The sequence below is a fragment of the Apteryx mantelli genome, chromosome 1 (genome assembly GCF_036417845.1).
Source record: "Apteryx mantelli isolate bAptMan1 chromosome 1, bAptMan1.hap1, whole genome shotgun sequence".
Taxonomy (NCBI): Eukaryota; Metazoa; Chordata; class Aves; order Apterygiformes; family Apterygidae; genus Apteryx; species Apteryx mantelli.
This window is the reverse complement of record NC_089978.1, coordinates 56,148,642-56,167,063: the sequence shown is the minus strand read 5'-3', so window position 1 is coordinate 56,167,063 and position 18,422 is coordinate 56,148,642.

The following is an 18,422-nucleotide window of genomic DNA, read 5'->3' as shown; positions in this document are numbered from 1 at the left end:
TGTGTCCAGCACCATTTTCCTCAAAATATGGTTATCAGTAGAATGAGGTGAGTCATCCTTTTTTCTTTTGCAATGTTCCAATGAGATACACGCCCTGTAAACTAGGAGGCGTGACAAAATAAGTGAAGAATATCCCAGCTTCCACAGGAGACTGGAGAACCTCCTATCCCACTGCCTTTTGTGTGTAATTCTTAAGAGTTATTTTCTTGGATGTGGCAGATGTGAGTTCAAGCTCTCTGTTGCTAAGATGGACCTTCAGTTTAAGTCTTCTGTTTCCAGATGTATAAGCTATTATGCAAAAGATGGCCATCATTTTGAGTTGAAGTTAGACTGTTAAGCACCCAGAAGCATAGCTGTTAGCCATCCAAGGTATTTCAGACAGAAGGTTAAATGAGATTTTTCTGAACTGATTTGCCAGCATTCTACTGAAATTGCACAGTCCTTTCTAAACCTTTTCTTTGATAACTACATTCTGTTTCCATAGAACAGTACCAAAAAGTCTTTAACAGTCATGCTTGTGTTGTTTGACTTGATTCCCTGGGAAATTAAAGGTTTTCAGTTCAGTTAATAACATGACACGACATGACAGCAGAACAGAAAATGTTTACACTTGTGACCCAGTCTTCTCTGTATCCTTTCTTGACTGGATGACTGGTTAGCTCCTATGCACCCAGTGTTTGTGATCATTTTGATCTTAAAGGTCATAGAGAATTCACTATCAGTTCAGGCCAAGGTTACATCAGCATTTCAGCTATGCGTCATTTGATCTGATGCACCATCTGGGGAGAAATGTACTAATCTCTGTTCTTTGTATGCTGGTTATTGTCCCCTAGATCATCTAACACATTTTTGCCTTGTCTCTGAACATAGGATTTCAAAGGCACTTTTGATCTTGTTTGGATGTTAGTTAGCCCACAGGGGCAAAATGTCTGGAAACCCAGTTTGGAGATCAATTATTTCTTGATGAAAGTGTTAGTCTACATCAAATGCAATGTTTAAAATGATGAGATTAACATTTTTTTAAATATTTTTATCCTTTAAAAAGTATTCCTTCTCTACATCGGACAGAAATAACTGATGCACAAGTAAATAGCTCAGTTCTCCCTAGGCGTTTATTATGCATTGTTGCTGTTATTGGAGTACTCTTTTTATGTGCTTCTAGTATGAGTCTTCCTTTAATAAATAGCTATAATGTAATGTGGTCTAAGCTTATGAGGGCTAGATATACAAAACAAGAATTATGAGTCTAAATTTGTATTTTGTATACTGCAGGACATCTATTTTAAAACATTATTGCCCCCAAGTTACACTTTGCACACTGACTCCCAGAAGAGTATTAAGAGCCAGGCACACATCTGACCAGTATTTATTAGATGTGGCATTAGACTTCATCTCACCACACTATTAAGTTTGAGTCTGTGCTTTTCACAGTGTCTATACAGCTGGCTTTGTGTCTGAGTCAGTCCTGTCCTGTTCATCTATCTTCCCCTTTTGCTTTTAAAAGAATCAATTGCATTTTTACAGGTAAGTGTATGAATAAGTACTTCAGTACACCAATAACAGACAGCAGACTCAGACTACAAGTTCCAAAATCCCTAGGCTTTCCAAAAAACACCATGCAATAACTTTGTCTTTTTGCTGACTTTTGCTTTGTCTTTTTGTATTTTGGCTGTCATACCTTTGAGACCTTTTTTTTTTTTTTTAAACTGAAGAAAGCATGGGGTTCTTCCCCACAAAATAAAACAAAATGAGAGATTTTTTAGACTGAACTTGCAAGTTCAAAAGCTTTACTGGGAGAGCCACTCAAAGTTTATTTGTTGCAACAACAGCAGCTCAGTAACATGTGTTACTGAGAGATGAAAAGCTGTTTAAGCTAACATTCAAACCTGATGAAAACTGCAGATGATGACCTAATTTTTAGAATTTATGCTGTTTCATACTGATATGTCAAGCAATGCATATTGACATAAGCAGTTTTGGGGTCTATTGTTAGGATTTTCCAGCCAAGCCAGCAGGCTTCTCTCAGAAAGTATATTATGAATAGGATGTTCATTGAATGGAGGGACTTGGAATAAGTTAATGCATTTCCATACTAAGCATGTCAAATACAAACATAAAACCTCAGAGTAATCTATGACTTCTGTTTCTTGTTTAATCATTTCAAATATACTTGATTGTATATTCTCATTCTTTCTCTTTGATTTTTTGAGTTTTGCATTTTAACAAGTTTTCTTTCTCTTTGTTTTTGGATTTTGTGTTTTAACCAGTTCTCTTTCCTAAATGTCTCTAGAAGTAGGTGAAATTGTCAGCTGCACATCACAGTCAGTTGCCCAACAGAATCTCTCAGTTTTCTGATAAATATCAATCCCTGTAGCAGTTTTGCTAAAAAGAAACAAACAAGAAAAAATGAGTAAAATCTTTAATTGCACATATGACAAGGCAGAGGTTGTTCCATGATCAGTGAAACAATTACAGCTATTTCTCATGGATTTCTGCTTTAGGTCTCATATATCATTTAGATTTCCTCATTTTTGCAGGTTTCATGTATCCATAGCATTGGGAATGTGTTGACCGATGAGTTTCAACTGTTGATTAATTGCTAATTCCTTACTGTATTTGTACACAGAAAAATCACTTTCAGTTCAACTAGTCAAATGCATTTCCTTTCAACACAGTTACTGAAAAGCCAAAAAAAAAAAAAAACCTACTTCAGTTAGTATTCATGTTTCCAATTCCCACATCTCAGTTGCTGAAGTAACCTGGCATTAAAATATTTTATTAAGTTCCTGTCCCTTTTGAAATATGAAGATTTTGTTGTTGTGACCGACCAGTAAACCTCTACAGTGGAAGAAGGCTCAGAGAAGATGGTCAAGAGCGATGTGCCCGTGAAGCTCAGGGAAGAATGGAAGGAGTGACTGTCCACAGCTGTTGCAAAAAAGTTGAAGTTAACACAAAGGGGACCCGAGGGTGGCCTTTCTTTTACATGAACAGTTATGTCAGTTGAGTGGATCAACTGGTGTAAATGTTGCTCCCTGAGTTCATCAGAAGAGAGTGAATGTCTCCCTGAGTAAGCCAGACCAGCATGGGGAGAGTGTATACATGGCTCAGCCCAACACAGAGTATAAAAACTGAACAACTAACTAAAGAATTTCGAAGAGAACAATGGGCTTGAGCTGGCTTCAACCCACATATTCCTTCCCGGTGACTGGGGATACCCAGTGTCATGACGGTGAGCATATTATAGAGACTGGTAATGGGAATCACATTGGTATTGTGATTGAACTGTATATTGCAATTGCTATATTTTGCTAAGTGTAACTTACACTTGTGATTTCAGTATATTGTTGTATCACTCTGCTAAATCAAAAATCCCATGTAGCATAAAATATCTTCAGATAAGTACATTTAATATTAAACATTATACCCTATATATGCAGAATATCTAAAAGAACTTGGTCAGAGAATATTGGATTCTGACAGTTGTTTTCATAAGGAAAGCAGTGAAAGATAAATTTACTTCAACATACATACTGCACTTTGAATTGCCAGTTTTACATGCAAATACGTCATTAAATTCATTACTAATAAGATCAAAATTTAAAGTATAATTAATTTAGATGCTTAGGTTTCTAGAACTACCTTTTCTCTCATCACATAACTTCAATATATTTTATTTTCCTATACAGAAGAGAAGGATCATTTGTTTGAAACCTAGAGCTTTGACTATTTTAGATAAACTAATGTTAACTTCACTGTCTTTGATGGCATCATTCCTGATTTACAGTAGCGAGTGCAAAGAGAATCAGGTCTCACCCTTTTATACTGCTTTAATGTAAAATACATTTTCTCTGTCCCTTGTGTTATATTTTTACACTTTCTCATACTGCTGTCCTTTTCAGTATCTTATTCCATAAGCTGTCTCTCACAGCATGTTGCTGAGCTGGACAAAGATATTTTCCTCACCATGTCTACACCTAGAGTCCTAAAGTGATAGCAGATTGAAGGGAAAGTTGTGAAATAGTTGCTCTGACCTATTTACTACAGCCTCGTGTCACTGCTGTTCTCTTGCAGCAATGTTTTTGGCAGCCTGAAATAAGGAAATAGAAATAGATTCATTATCTCAAAAAAAAGTTTGAATTCATTGAAATCAGGGAGTTAGTATTGATAAAAAAGTGAAGTAACTGTCAATGAAGCCTATATGTGCGTATAGAAACCAGCATCTAAGATATAACTACAGCTTGTTAAGTTTCTGACATCTCATTAGATAGATTATTCTTTTCTTTAACATGCACATGTCTCAGTGGAGATGTAACGAAGCCTAAAATTCTGAATACTGAATCTTTTGTTGGTTAAACAATGCTACTTGCAAAGGGTCTAATGTAATGTATGGGTGATGAAAACTTACAGAGATCAGTGCCATTGGGCAGACATTCTCTGAAATATATTTTTATTGTTATATTTTTATATTGGTTTGCATACAAGACAGTGCTTTCATGTTCATTCAATTTTAACTAGAGCTAATGCTGTTAACACTGAATGTTGTAGTGTGATAATGCCTCCAATACTGTCACAGAGACAAACAGTAAATTTTTGTTCTTACTATAAGAGCTTATAATCAAGAAAGAAACAAGCAAAACCAAAATACCTCTTATTTTATAGGATGCAATGTAATGTCAGTTATTCTTTATTCCCTAGTATTGTATGCCTTCAGTTACTCGTGAGAGAAGAGTTAAGAAAAGGACACAGGCTTTACAGAGAACTTAGCAATGGGTAGGACTAGCTGTGAGTGAAAATCAATATAAATACAGTATGAAACAAGGCACACATTGATACATCAGCAGAGGTCAGCTGTAGACTGGCAAATCAGACAAGGAACAGGATGAGCAATTCCTCTAACATTTATCTGTAACAAGAGTGAAGAAATTGTTTTGTTAGCAGTAGGAACAGTGAAGCTTTTTTTCCTGCAGCTTTCTGTGGTATGCCCCAATGACAGAACAAATTCAGCTCCCCTGACTTATGTCCTATGGCTATAACTTCCCTTTTAATATTTCCCACATTTCCCTACATTTTTTTTCCCTCTGACCCTACATACACTACTCTCAGGACTCCTCAGACTCCCTCCTCATTCATTCCTTAATTACTAGCTACACAAGAAGCAGTACATGCAGCTGTTGATCCATTTTGCTATTGTTTGGGTGACAACAGGCCCAACAGAACAAAAACTGAGCCTATGTTGAAACCTTTCTCAAAGTATAAGCATTTGGTCAAGCTTTTCCTATCCAGTCACCTCTTCTATGAAACATGAGAGAAAATGTCTTTGAGACTTCTGCTTTTCTTACAAATTTGGCAGAAATTGGTCAATCATTGCAAAAATTATCTGGGAACAGATGACAAACAGATGGACAGACAGTTTAGTTATGTAAGCTTCATTTCATCACAAAATTATGCTAAAATGATGTTATTATAGGAGATTTTAAGGAAGCCAATAAATACAAGAAGTCTTATTTTCTGCCTGGTCTAATTTCCTTACCAATTCTAAAAATGGTGCATAATCATTTAAAATATGCTAAGCTAATTTTATGGGATATTTAATACCGATAGAGAAAGTTCAGCTGAACAGTCAACTGATAATTGCCTAGGTACAAATGTGTATCATTCTTATCTCTCTTCCTGTGTGAAGAAGTGATGGTTTTAAACATGTTCAATATTTGTTTTAAAAAAGTTCTCCAAAAATCAGTAGAAATATGAAAATCCTGAACAGTAGAAATAGATAAAGTGGTAACAGTTGGGATACTTTAGGAATACTCTAATTAAGAATTTAAAAAATACAATTCTGAAGTTATCAAATAACTATTCTTTGATTAATGGGAAAGAAAGGGAAAGAGGAAAAAAGAATAAATAGCAAATTGGAAAAATTTTCACCAGAAATTAGAAACTGCAGATTAAGATTTCCTTCTAAAGAAGCATTTGTTAGGAGGCCAGTCTAGACTAGTGGTCAAACTTTCTGAAGTGCATAGAGAGAGAGCAGGCAATCTATCCCATCAGCCTTGGCCACCTATCTCATGGTGAAATGAATTGTATTCTGGATGTGCATATCTCTGTCCATTGATGGAAGAGAGCACTATTCTAATGTAGGTAACACTGTTAGACAGCTAAATGAGGCTACATGAATTCCACCTTTAGCACTAAGTGAATCAATTAACATCTGTGGGCAATAATGTTAAGATTACCAGTATGTCGCGTGAAAGGGAGGGACGGAAGGCCCTTCCTTATCTTTATAATTTACGTTTGCCTGCCAGAGACCCCCGTGTGAGGACTTTCCCTGGGTCAGTTTCGCAAAGTAAAAAGAATCTTTATAATTTACGTTTGCCTGCCAGAGCCCCCCTGTTTGAGGACTTTCCCTGAGACAGTTTCACAAAGTAAAAAGAATAAGATTTTATTAAAGCGACAGATACAACAGGTTCGGAATTGCCGTTGATAAATGCACTTGCTGCTACAAATTTTCTTTCTATGAGCTCAAACTAACAATTAAGCGCTTTCAATAATAATATATTTTCCCGGGTAACGTCCAATGTTTGTCGGAGGTGCAAGTTTTACCAAAGAGGCGTCCCTGTTTGGGGGAGGGGAGAAGGAGGCTCGCTCGTCAGCAATCTCCAGTGAACAGGTCGGCGGTTCAATTTTCTTCCCTTCCAAAAACTTTAGTGAGCTATCCTCTGTTTTATAGTTGCTGAAGGTGGGATGTGGAAGCACGGCAGACATACTTCATTGGCCAGATTGCCATTTGCGCAGTTGTTGGGGGTAAGTCCCCCTTATTTACATATTGTTATGCAGCAAAGGGCATGATTTTTAATATGGTAAGCAGAGATAATGAGGCTAGGGGTACTATAGGTCAACAGTTAGTCTGTGAGCAGCAATTATTTTTCGGGATGCAACCCTTTGTGGTCAGGGGCGGACCGTGATACCTCCATATTGCTCCCTCCTCCGCCGTGCAGCTGGAACAAACTGTCTGGCCTTCACCAGCTAGTTCGTTACTCATGTTGCAAAAGGGTGATGTGCTTTGGCTGCCACGTACTGTTTTTCCCTTGTGCCCCCTTATCTTTCTCCCTGAATTCTCTCTTGTTCCCACACGGTATGTCAAAACAGCAGGACTAAGTGACAGAGTTATTAAATAATGACAGGAATAGGTTAGTTGTACATAATTTACACAACATAGCAAAACGGATTTTGGGGTATCTCATTTTTACCATATTCATATATTATGTTATACATCTAGGAACATCACTTTACTTCCACTTGTAATATGTCATAAACGGAAGTACTGAATAAATCCAAGTAGAGCTGTTGGAATTATGCCAGAGAATAATAGATCGTAATGTGATACTCTAACTAAAATAGCAAAGGAGATCCTTGGATTGCAAATGCAAAACTGTGAAGGAGGTGTAGGGAGAGGGTAAATTAATCTACACATATTTCTAGTGAGATTAATACTGCATTACTAATAGCATTTCAGGACTACCCGTATTTATTTAATAACTCTCTTCATTTTTTAAATATGCCTAATATGCCAATACCAATGCCACACAGAGGATCAGTTAAGAAGCTGTGGCATCAAATTTTTGTTTAAAATTGCAATTATTACTTATAAAGACAAAAGTGTGTATGACCAGTGAGAGCAAAACAGGAAGCGGTACATTAAACAGCAATTTACAAACACGTCTCTGCAAGCAGGTAATTTGTTTGTGCACATTGTTTGTTAATGTAAGACAGGGCTGTAACTTAGCCATTTTTAATGTCAAAGGAGATTACAGTCATGTAACCACCTGTAGACATTTATGTGAACTCTTGTTTTAGTCTCAGAGGACTGTACTGAAGGAAGAATACATTTACGGATGCTTTCATGGATCCTTTTCTGGGGGGTCACCCACACTCTAAAGAGAGAGGAGCAAGAGACAACTGCAGAAATTTCCATAAATGTGAAGAGCCATGGTAGTGCCAGTTTTCTGATCTTCAGATACTTCAGACTTGATACATTAACTTGAAAATTTACTTTAAGTCTCTCTGGTTATCTGCTGTCAGACAGTTTTTCTTTCCGTGAGTGAGGCAGACAGGCAAAACAGAATGGAAATAGAAGTGCAGAAATTTCAAAAGAGCCTGACTACATGGTACAATACAATTATGTAGCTTAAGTTTTTTTCCTGGAGTGCATTAGTGCATATAAGTATGCTTTTATATTTCTAATAATCAACATAATGTTCTGTCTGAGTGTACTAGTGGTTCTTCAATTTAAAACAAAAAAACCCCCTTGGAAATAAGCAACTAAAAATAGCTCTTCACAGTTGAGACTTTACTTACACAGTTCTTTGTTTTATTATTTTCATGAACTACAGCATGTCAGTAATATTTTCAGTTAATTTCTTTGCTGGATATTGAAGTAGAAAAATGCAACATTAAATACCATAAAAAAGCATAGACCATAAAGTTACCAGCTATAAAACATGACATTAAGCATATTTTACAAACTTGCTCCAGTAGTGCCACATCCCTCTTGTACTGGGGAGCCCAGAACTGGACGCAGTACTCCAGATGTGGCCTCAGCAGGGCTGAGTAGAGGGGGAGAATCACCTCGCTCCACCTGCTGGCAACACTCTTCCTGATGCACCCCAGGATACCATTGGCCTTCTTGGCCACAAGGGCACATTGCTGCCTCATGCTTAACTTGGTGTCCACCAGCACTCCCAGGTCCTTCTCCGCAGAGCTGCTTTCCAGCAGGTCACCCCCCAACCTGTCCTGGTGCCTGGGGTTATTCCTCCCCAGGTGCAGGACCCTGCACTTGCCTTTGCTGAACTTCATGAGGTTCCTCTCCGCCCACCTCTGAATGGCAGCACAGCCCTCTGGCGTATCGGCCACTCCTCCCAGTTTTGTATCGTCAGCAAACTTGCTGAGGGTGCACTCTGTCCCTTCATCCAGGTCACTGATGAATAAGTTGAACAAGACTGGACCCAATACTGACCCCTGGGGGACACCACTAGCTACAGGCCTCCAACTAGACTCTGTGCCACTGATCACAATTCTCTGAGCTCTGCCATTCAGCCAGTTCTCAGTCCACCTCACTGTCTACTCATGTAAACCACACTTCCTGAGCTTACCTATGAGGATGTTATGGGAGACAGTGTCAAAAGCCTTGCTGAAGTCAAGGTAGACAACATCCACTGCTCTTCCCTCATCTACCGAGCCAGTCATTCCATCATAGAAGGCTATCAGGTTGGTTAAGTGTGATTTCCCCTTTGTGCATCCATGCTAACTAAGCCTGATCACCTTCTTATCCTTCATATGCTTGGAAATGGTGTCCAGAGTGAGCTGCTCCATCACCTTTCCAGTGATGCTGGTGAGGCTGACTAGCCTGTAGCTCCCTGGGTCCTCCTTCTTGCCCTTTTTGAAGACTGAAGTGACATTGGCTTTCTTCCAGTCTTCAGGCACCTCTCCTGTTCTCCAGGACCTTGCAAAGATGATGGAGAGTGGCTTAGCAATAACGTCCGCCAGCTCCCTCAGCACTCGTGGGTGCATCCCATCAGGGCCCATGGATTTGTGGGTGTCAGGTCTGCTTAAATGATCTCTAACCCACTCCTCCTCCACCAAGGGAAAGTCTTCCTTTCTCCAGACTTTCTCTCTTGCCTCCAGGGTCTGGGGTTCCTGAGGGCTGGCCTGAGCAGGAAAGACTGAAACAAAGAAGGCATTCAGTAACTCTGCCTTCTCTGCATCCTTCCTCACCAGGGCACCCACCCCATTCAGCAATGGGCCCACATTTTCCCTAGTCTTCCTCTTGCTGCTGAGGTATTTGAATAAACCCTTCTTGTCCTTGACATCTCTTGCCAGATTTAATTCCAAACGGGCCTTGGTAGTTATGGTAGTTATGGTAGTGCTAAGGTGCTTCTCAGGAAGCTGTTTCTCTGTGTGATGGCTTAGCTGGAAACTAAATGTTCTACCTTACTTGCAAAAGGCACCCCACACATACGCTCGTAATCCAACAGCAAGGACAGCACACAGTGCGAAAGAGGGTTTGCTGGATAATGTATCTGATATTAGGTAACGAGTCTATGGTATGGAAAAGCATTCTCATCTTAAAGAATGGATGATGTTCCTATGCCTGAATGTAACTCCAGTGTTATTTTTTTGTGGAATCACAGTCCTAGTAAGGACAAGGTTTCCTGTGAATGCTGAACTTGGAAACAGAATGGAAGGAGACAACTGAGAGGCAGCGAAGGAGTGACAGTCTTTGTATTCAGCTTCTGCTGAAGTGTTGACATTCCTAGAGGCAACTTTCTTGTTCAGATTCCTCCATTTGTAACTGTCTCACCCTGATACATGATGGATCTAACATTTCGGACTTGGTAAGATGATTGGTTGGGGAATAGGAAGAGATAGTTCTGGATGCATTATGAGTTCATTTCAAGAATCACCAATTTATTTTGGTGTAACAATTTCTCTTCTTGTGATAAAAGAAAAGCTATTTTCTTGGACTTTTCATTAAGATGAGTATTTGGATTTTTCACTGTATGTTTTCTAAATGTACACATACCATTTCTTTTACTGTCATTTTCATTAACAACTCTTCTTCAAGACTATCATTTTGAAGATGATTTCTCAGATAGACCTGACAGAGACATTACTTTTCCAAGTGTATTTAAGGTTAATTCCTTGTTTGTTTCTCCCACTTTTCATTTTTGCCATAAAAATCCTGGAGAAAGCTGTCATTTCTCACCAGTGCCTCATACAATTATGGGAGATGCTGTAAGTGGCTGGACAAGAGATGTTTGACACAGCCATGGGATGAATGACTAGAGAAACTAAGGATTATAGCGCACCTTTTCATCTCCTGTTTAAGGGTAAGGAACATTTCTTTGGCTTTCCTCTTTCTAATATATAGTAACATTTGTATGCTCTGAAAACAGAACCAGAAAATCCCCAAACAAAAACCATTGTAGTCTTTCAGATTTATTTCTTCTGAAGAGACTATAGGAAATAAACATGACAGACATCTAACCCATTTCTTACTTGAATATTTTGGAATTTAGGTATCACAGTGATGAGTGCAGTGCCTATACACAAAATAAAAGATGCTGTGCTGCACTTTGTGTAGAAAATTAACACAGGGAAAGACATTCAGGTAGCGGAGGAGATATACTGATAATGTTCAACTTTTCTGTAATGATGTTTTTCAGATGTTCTGATTAAAACTTTACTGTTGTTAGTATGACACATGTTTATGTTATGATGCAGCATGCATTTACACAAAACAATATGCTTGGCTATGTTACACTCAAAATTTTGTTATGAGCAAGAGGGAACATCATATGTATGGAGCCAAGTATTTATTGTCCTTAACAGTCCTACCCATCTTTTAACAGTCTAATAGTTCAAATCATCTAATTCATACAGAAAAGCCTCACTAATAAATACACTTTAAAATATTATACATAATCTTCCTACTGTCTACTCCTGTTCTCTGGTGGTGTGCACACACTCACTCTCTCTCTTGGGTCTAAGGTTGACGGTGCTTTTCTTCCTCAAGCAGAGATGTGGCAAGGTGTCACAGTCATCAGCATCCCAAGCCCATCAGGGGGAGTGTGATGTTCATGGTGGTGGTTTCTTCCTCAATCTTGGGTGCTCTTGGGGCTATTTTTCTGTGTTTTCTTATCCTGCTTGCTCTCTCTTCCTTGGTTCCCAGTTGACACGTGACAGTTGCCCCCCAGATTTACTGGACTACACTATGGACACACGTGCACACACAAGATAGATATTTATCCATATCTTTTCTACAATCTATTTGTATTTATAATCTGAAATAAATGGACTATGCCCTAAGAAGAAAAAGTAACTGCAACTACTCTGAAATCAGTATTTACAAGAATGGAGATACATGTATCTTCAAAGATCTGGTCTAGGTGAATTTCTGCCTCTTACCTAGAAATTGTTAGGAAAAAAAAAAATAATGAATTCATCTCTGGGACTGCAACCTGGCCACAAAACCATCCCTGTTCTTCTGACAGCACCTAATCAGTTTTAATACTGATCCTCACACACCATCAGTGAAAGCAGCAATGGACCTGCATATTATTTGAAAAAAAAACCAAAAACCCTCTGCCATGTTCTAGCATGGGAAAATTCCACAGCAACCAGAATTTAGTTCAGAAAATAAAGTATTTAAAGATATGAATTACCTATTGCGTGGTAGTCTATATTTCAAATGTTTAGCCTTCTCCCCTATACAACTGAGCAAAAATACTTTAGCAATCAGAATCTTAAGTAAATTTTCAAATTTGTGATGCTGATGAACATGTGTTCAGTGAGTGATTATGTCTCACATCTGTTGGCATTCTATTACATTTCTTGAAAAACATCTGTTTTCAGACCTGAAGATCAGCTTTTTACATCTCAGACAGGTGAAGCAATAAAAAGGATTTTGTTCAAAAAACACACGGAGGCATTGACTGTTTTGCTCCGTAATCAATAAACCATGATTTGTAGTCTCAGACTTCTGGGTTTTTCACATATTGCCTTAAAATGCCCTCATGCAGAAAAACTAAGAATTGGCACTTTCTGATGATAACCAGTAGAGCATAAGGAACAGCTCATGGTGTTTGCAGAAATTCTGCTGATCTGTATTATATGTGTCTGCTGAAGTAATAAAGGTCTCTTATTCCTTATTCATAAACTCTGATTTAACACTATTATTATTTTTTTGTATTTATGGGCTATGAATAGAAACATCTTGTAGGATTGCCAGTGAATGTAAAATACTAAAAATTCCTTTTGGCTGTGGTAGGCCTTTGTATCAAAGTGGTCATTTTGTATTTTCCCTGTATTGATAACCAACTTGTACTTTTCCACTCCAGATTCTGTGAAGCAAAATTAAATGTCTCAAGAATAAGAACACAAGTAAAGCAGTTTAAATAGTTTCCCAACCTTTTTAAATTGGTTTCTTTACGTTAAACAGAAAATCTGATGTGTATTGTTAGTAGAAATTCAGCTTAGTATACCACACGATTCCTAACAGAATCTTCACTCCAGTTAAAATGTATCTTTATGTTAAAGATTGCTGGACCTTGTTGTAAGTGAATACTGATTCAAAAGCCACTGGCCTCACTTTTTTCTTCTCCTTGAAGAATGCAGTCTGTTTTTATCACTGTGTAAATTTAAATGGTTTTAGAGATGGAGGTATAAATACATATCTCACCTTACCTTCCTCCCAATCTTCGTCATAATTCATCTCAAAAACTACAGTTAGCCCTAAGAGTATTCGAGATGGTATTGCATCCCCTCTGCTCCTGCCATGAAAGAATACCCTGGATACTGTGTTTCACAATGTATACTGAGTTCAGAGTTAGAGAAGTGCATAGGTAACTTAAAGCTCACATTACCCTTTCAGAAAGACTAGGTAAGGTCCTGGCCTTATTGCTTATGAAATGAGTTTCAAGTAACTTCTAATTATCTGAGAGAAAAATGGGGAGGCGGAGGGGTGTTTGTTTGCTTGCTTTTTAAAGCTGGTGAGCTTTTATAGTACATTGCTTATATTGTGAAAGTGAAGTGCTTGCATTTGACTCTCAGAACCTGAATATTTGGAAGGAACGAGCAGCCACAGTTTCAGATGCAGCCTCTAGAAATTACAAATGCACAGTTCTGGCAGCTCAATTTCTAAATGTAATAATAATGCTGATTTTAACCACCTACCATTACAACAGTCTGACTCTTGAAGAAGTGGAAGTCATTAACTCTCTGTTCAGGTGGGGACATGCCACTTAAAATCACAGCCAATGGTTAAAAAGAACATGAATGGGAAGGAGGAGACTGAGTATCTTTTGTATAGGAGACAGGGAAATGCTGATTTTAGCTACATTTTACTTTAACACTAGCCATTTCCAGTACACTCTATTTTTTTTTTTCATAAACTCCTTTTGCATGTAATCCAGCCCCATTTGGGCCTCCAGTGAATTTGTTTTTAAAAGTGATGGCAAGGTGCAGTCCCAACAAAAGAAGCAATATTTCAGCTTCCTAAATTGATATGTAACACTGATACTCCATACAAATTTAGCTGAAAGCCATAGGCTGGATAGGAATTTTATAACCATTTTGGTATTTAAAATGATGGATTTTTTTTGTCACAGAAAAATCAAAGATGAACTACACCTCTATAATTGCCTGTTTTTTTCCCTCTGTCGTATTTGTTGTTATAACATATACAATAACATTGCTGTAAATGGAATTATAATTCGATGAAATTATGACTCCAAAATAAATCTCAAATAAATCATTGAGAATAATACACCTTAATATACCTGGCAACACTGAAGTGGATGTTTGAAAATTGTTTTTGACAATATTTCTACTTGTTATGTTTCCAGATCAAAAAATAATAGATCCAGGGCTGATATTACACCTGCACTTCCTAACTTTGCTTATTTCAAAGGAACATGGATATCTGCATCAGTTAAGTGTTTCTTCACTTAGAAATATCTTGATTTCCACCAAAAATACCAAGAGTTCATAGGTCAATTTAGGTTGAAAGGGACTTAAGAAGGTCTCTAGACCAACCTCTTGCTCAAAGCAGGACCAGCTCTGAGGTCAGACCAGGTAGCTCAGGGCTGTGTTCAATCAGGTCTTGACACCCTCCAAGGACAGACCCTGCACAACCTCCCTGGAATATTTGTTCCATGGCCTGACTGTCTTCATGAGCGAAAAGATTTTTGTCATATCCAGTGTGAAGCTCTCTTGTTTCAACTTAGGCCCATTGTCTCTTGTCCTCCCACCACACACCACTGTGAAGAGCCTGGCTCGATCTCCTTGATGACCTCCCTGCAGGTACCAGGGGCTGCTGTTACATCCCCTGCAGTTGTCTCTTCTCCAGGCTGAAAGCCCTAGTCGCTCAGCCTCTCATCACAGGGCAAGTGCTCCAGCCCTGACCATCCTGGTGGCCCTCCACTAGACTCATCCCAGCTGATCAACACCTTTCTTGGGGGAGAAATGGAGGCCTCTCTTGGTGTACTGGCTATACTTCTTTTAATATAGCCCAGGATATTGTTGGCCTCTTTTGCTGAACAGGCACAGTTCATGTTCAGCTTCCTCTCTACCAAGACCCTCACAAACACAGGGCAACTATTACAATGTAGATATGCTGTGTAGTCTTTTAATTAAAAAAAAAAAAAGTAAATAAATGCATACATTAAAAATAAGCAATGTACATTTATTATAAAACAAAACCAAGCAGACAGAAAAAATTGTGCTCCCAAGCCTCTATCAGTAAAGCTATCCAGACTCAGAATTAACCATCACATGCTTGAAATATACTAGAGAAAACAGTGATACCTCATTGGGTCATTGCTTCTGTTCCTCACTTAGTAATTCCACCCAGTCTCTCATATTACAATAGATAGAGATGATTATCTTTAGTCTTTATGCTGTTTATATTAAACTTTATCATTCTGAATGGTCTTGATTTCCTTGAATAAGAATTATATGCTAAGTACTGATGTATATGTTTTCAAACATAAATGATACCCTTAGTGGCAATGGAAATTGCATGACTAAACTGCAGAAGAAAATTTTACATAAAGTTTATTTCTCTGCACAAGGAATTTAAAAGTGGAATATATTTTATTTTTATAAAGTCATACTAAACTTTTGTTATCCTAGCTAGAAATCTTCCTTGAACATGTAAAAAATATTGTTTGTCTGTGCTCTACATTTTAATATAAGTTATCTCAGTAGTATTTCCAAACTTCAGGGCTAACATTCAGCAGCATTCAGATTCTAACATTTAACTCCCTGAGCAGATGGTTCTTGCAGTCCACAGTGAAATTTCCTAAACCCGCTATTGTTTTATGAATGGAGAACAAATTATTTAAAGAGTTATCTCTCAGTTGACTTGCAGATACTCACAAGTATTTTACATAACATAGTCTGGGAAGTCATCAGTTATAAATAATTGTGACTTGCATTACTTTTAGTTAAAATATTCAGTGATGCAGATGTGGCTACTGAGTGTTCTATTGCAGCTAAGGGTTGGAAATGAATGGTTGCCACTGAGAGAGCTTTGCTGTCAGCACACTGAATACACTGCCATACTGGCAATATATTGCCAGTTCAAAGGGAAAGGTATATACTACTTTTAATCTGTGTTTTGCCTCCTATTTTAACTGAAGTCACACTGAAATCTCTACTGTTAATCAAAGGGGCTTTCTGTACATAGTATTTTAATGACATCAGTGTTTATTGAGCGTAGAAGGAATAAAACTTACTTTGATGTAGATCTTCATGTAACATACAAATTGATCTGCCTCTCCCCATTATTCTTTCTATTCATGCTTCTATCAGAGAACTTCTTTCCTGTTCAGTCTTCTAGATAGCTTCAATACAAGGACAGAAAAAAAGAAAATAAATTCTATTGACCTTGGAAATGGTTCATAGATTCAGAGATGGGCCAAAGAACAAGGACCACAAGGCAGACGTCTGGTAGGAGAATCTTTTCATTCTTTTTTCCAAATATTTTTGAAATGGCTAGTTTAGATTACTGGCTAGTTCACAACAAAGTTTTGTCCAACTGTCACTGAATAAAACTTGTCACAAGTACACAGAAACCACTCTGCTCAGGCACATAATGAAAAAGGAAACTTTGGTTGAATCCAGGAGAATACTTTGGCAGCAATAGTTTATATCTCTTGCTCCTTGAAAAATATGACATTTTTATTTTTCATTTTAATGTTTTAGAATTCAGTAGAGCACACATGCCTAGCAAAATACCAGACTGGACTAATGACCTTGTTCCATATTATTAATAAAGAACAGTGGCCTGCTGCAGGGAGCATGTAAAGTTCAGATGACTCATTTAGAGAAGATCTTACAGATGTTAAATACAACCCTTAGAAGTACTAAAAACAACGTAACTCATGGGAGCAAAAAGTTATCTAAAGACTGCTTCTCAATCTTTTCTGAACCAGGGCTCCAGCTTGCATTCATCTGGATCCTGTGCAACTCTGCATGAGGACAGCATTTTTGAACAGCTTGTAGCTGTATGTGACCTCTGTTTTCTACCTCCCTGAAATACGAATCACAAAACTGACAGATTTATGTTAAAGCAATACTGATAGGGTCCTGTAGTATTTTACAAAATACAGATTAAGAACTGATAATCTGTTTTTATTTGATCTCTTAGTTCTACATTTTGCCTGACAGTTTTACCTTTTTATGGGTTTGTAAGTCATGAATGAGTTGTGTCAATGGGTTTTCTACATGCATGACCTCTTATATAAGTGACCGTATTTTTTTTCCTCCACTTTACATATCTAGTCATTGATTTCAGTGCTCCATGTTCTCTTAGATTTTACAAATTATTAAATATTGAACTTGCCTTTTCAGGCAAACTAACAGCAGCTTGGTGATAAAGTCACTCCATTACTACAGGTAGCATGTGTCATTGATACTCACTAGCATTGTCATTAAGATACTTGTGTGAGATATGTTACTGTTTAAATTTTAATGGGACTGTTTTTGTAAATAAATTTACACTACAGTTTCTTGTAGAAATGAGATGATAATGAGGGTAAAGGGGTTTTCTGAATATATAGAATTTGTTGTAAGATGATCTAGGCTTTCTTCCATAGTTTACAAATAGTTTAGCAAAGCCAGTGGAGCCAGTGTTTGGTGCCCAAGGACAGGCTCATACTACAAGACAGCTGTCCATCCATTTCAAGCTATAGAAAAGAGACACAGGTGGAAATCCGCCCCATCTCAGAAGTTCTCTAAATTCTTGTTTGTTTAAATAGCCTTCTTTTTTGTCTCATTTAGTATATATATTTACATAACATGCAATAGCTCCAACAGAAAAGAAGGTGAAGCAGTCACTGATTCTTTAGACCAATGACACTCATCTGCTGTGTAAAGCTTCTATATTCAAATCCCATGTTTAATAAATGCAGACCCGACATCCTTATTATTTTAGGTTAACTACAACATTTTCAACAGAATGCTGACCACACTGGACACCTACTCTGCACGTACAGTGAATCTGCTATGAGATCTCTATAGTCACTTATATACACTAAATGGAATACTTCCAAACCACAAAATCTCCTTTCAGCCACACTGTAATATGATGGTTAATGAAGATAATTTGTCGTAACCTGATACATACATGACTAAGGTTCAAAAACAAGGCTTGACTCAGGGAAAAACATAACCAGAATCCATTTTCTTCTCAATCAAAAATAACCTAACTGCTAACCCGTTATGATAGAGAGAAAGGAATAAAAAACAGAAAAAAAGGACTTTTTCCCTATCATATTTTGTCAAAAATGCCTGAAAGATCTTGGTTACTCATTCATTGCTGGGGGGGGGGGAAAAAAAAGTAGATTATGATGCATAACTACCAC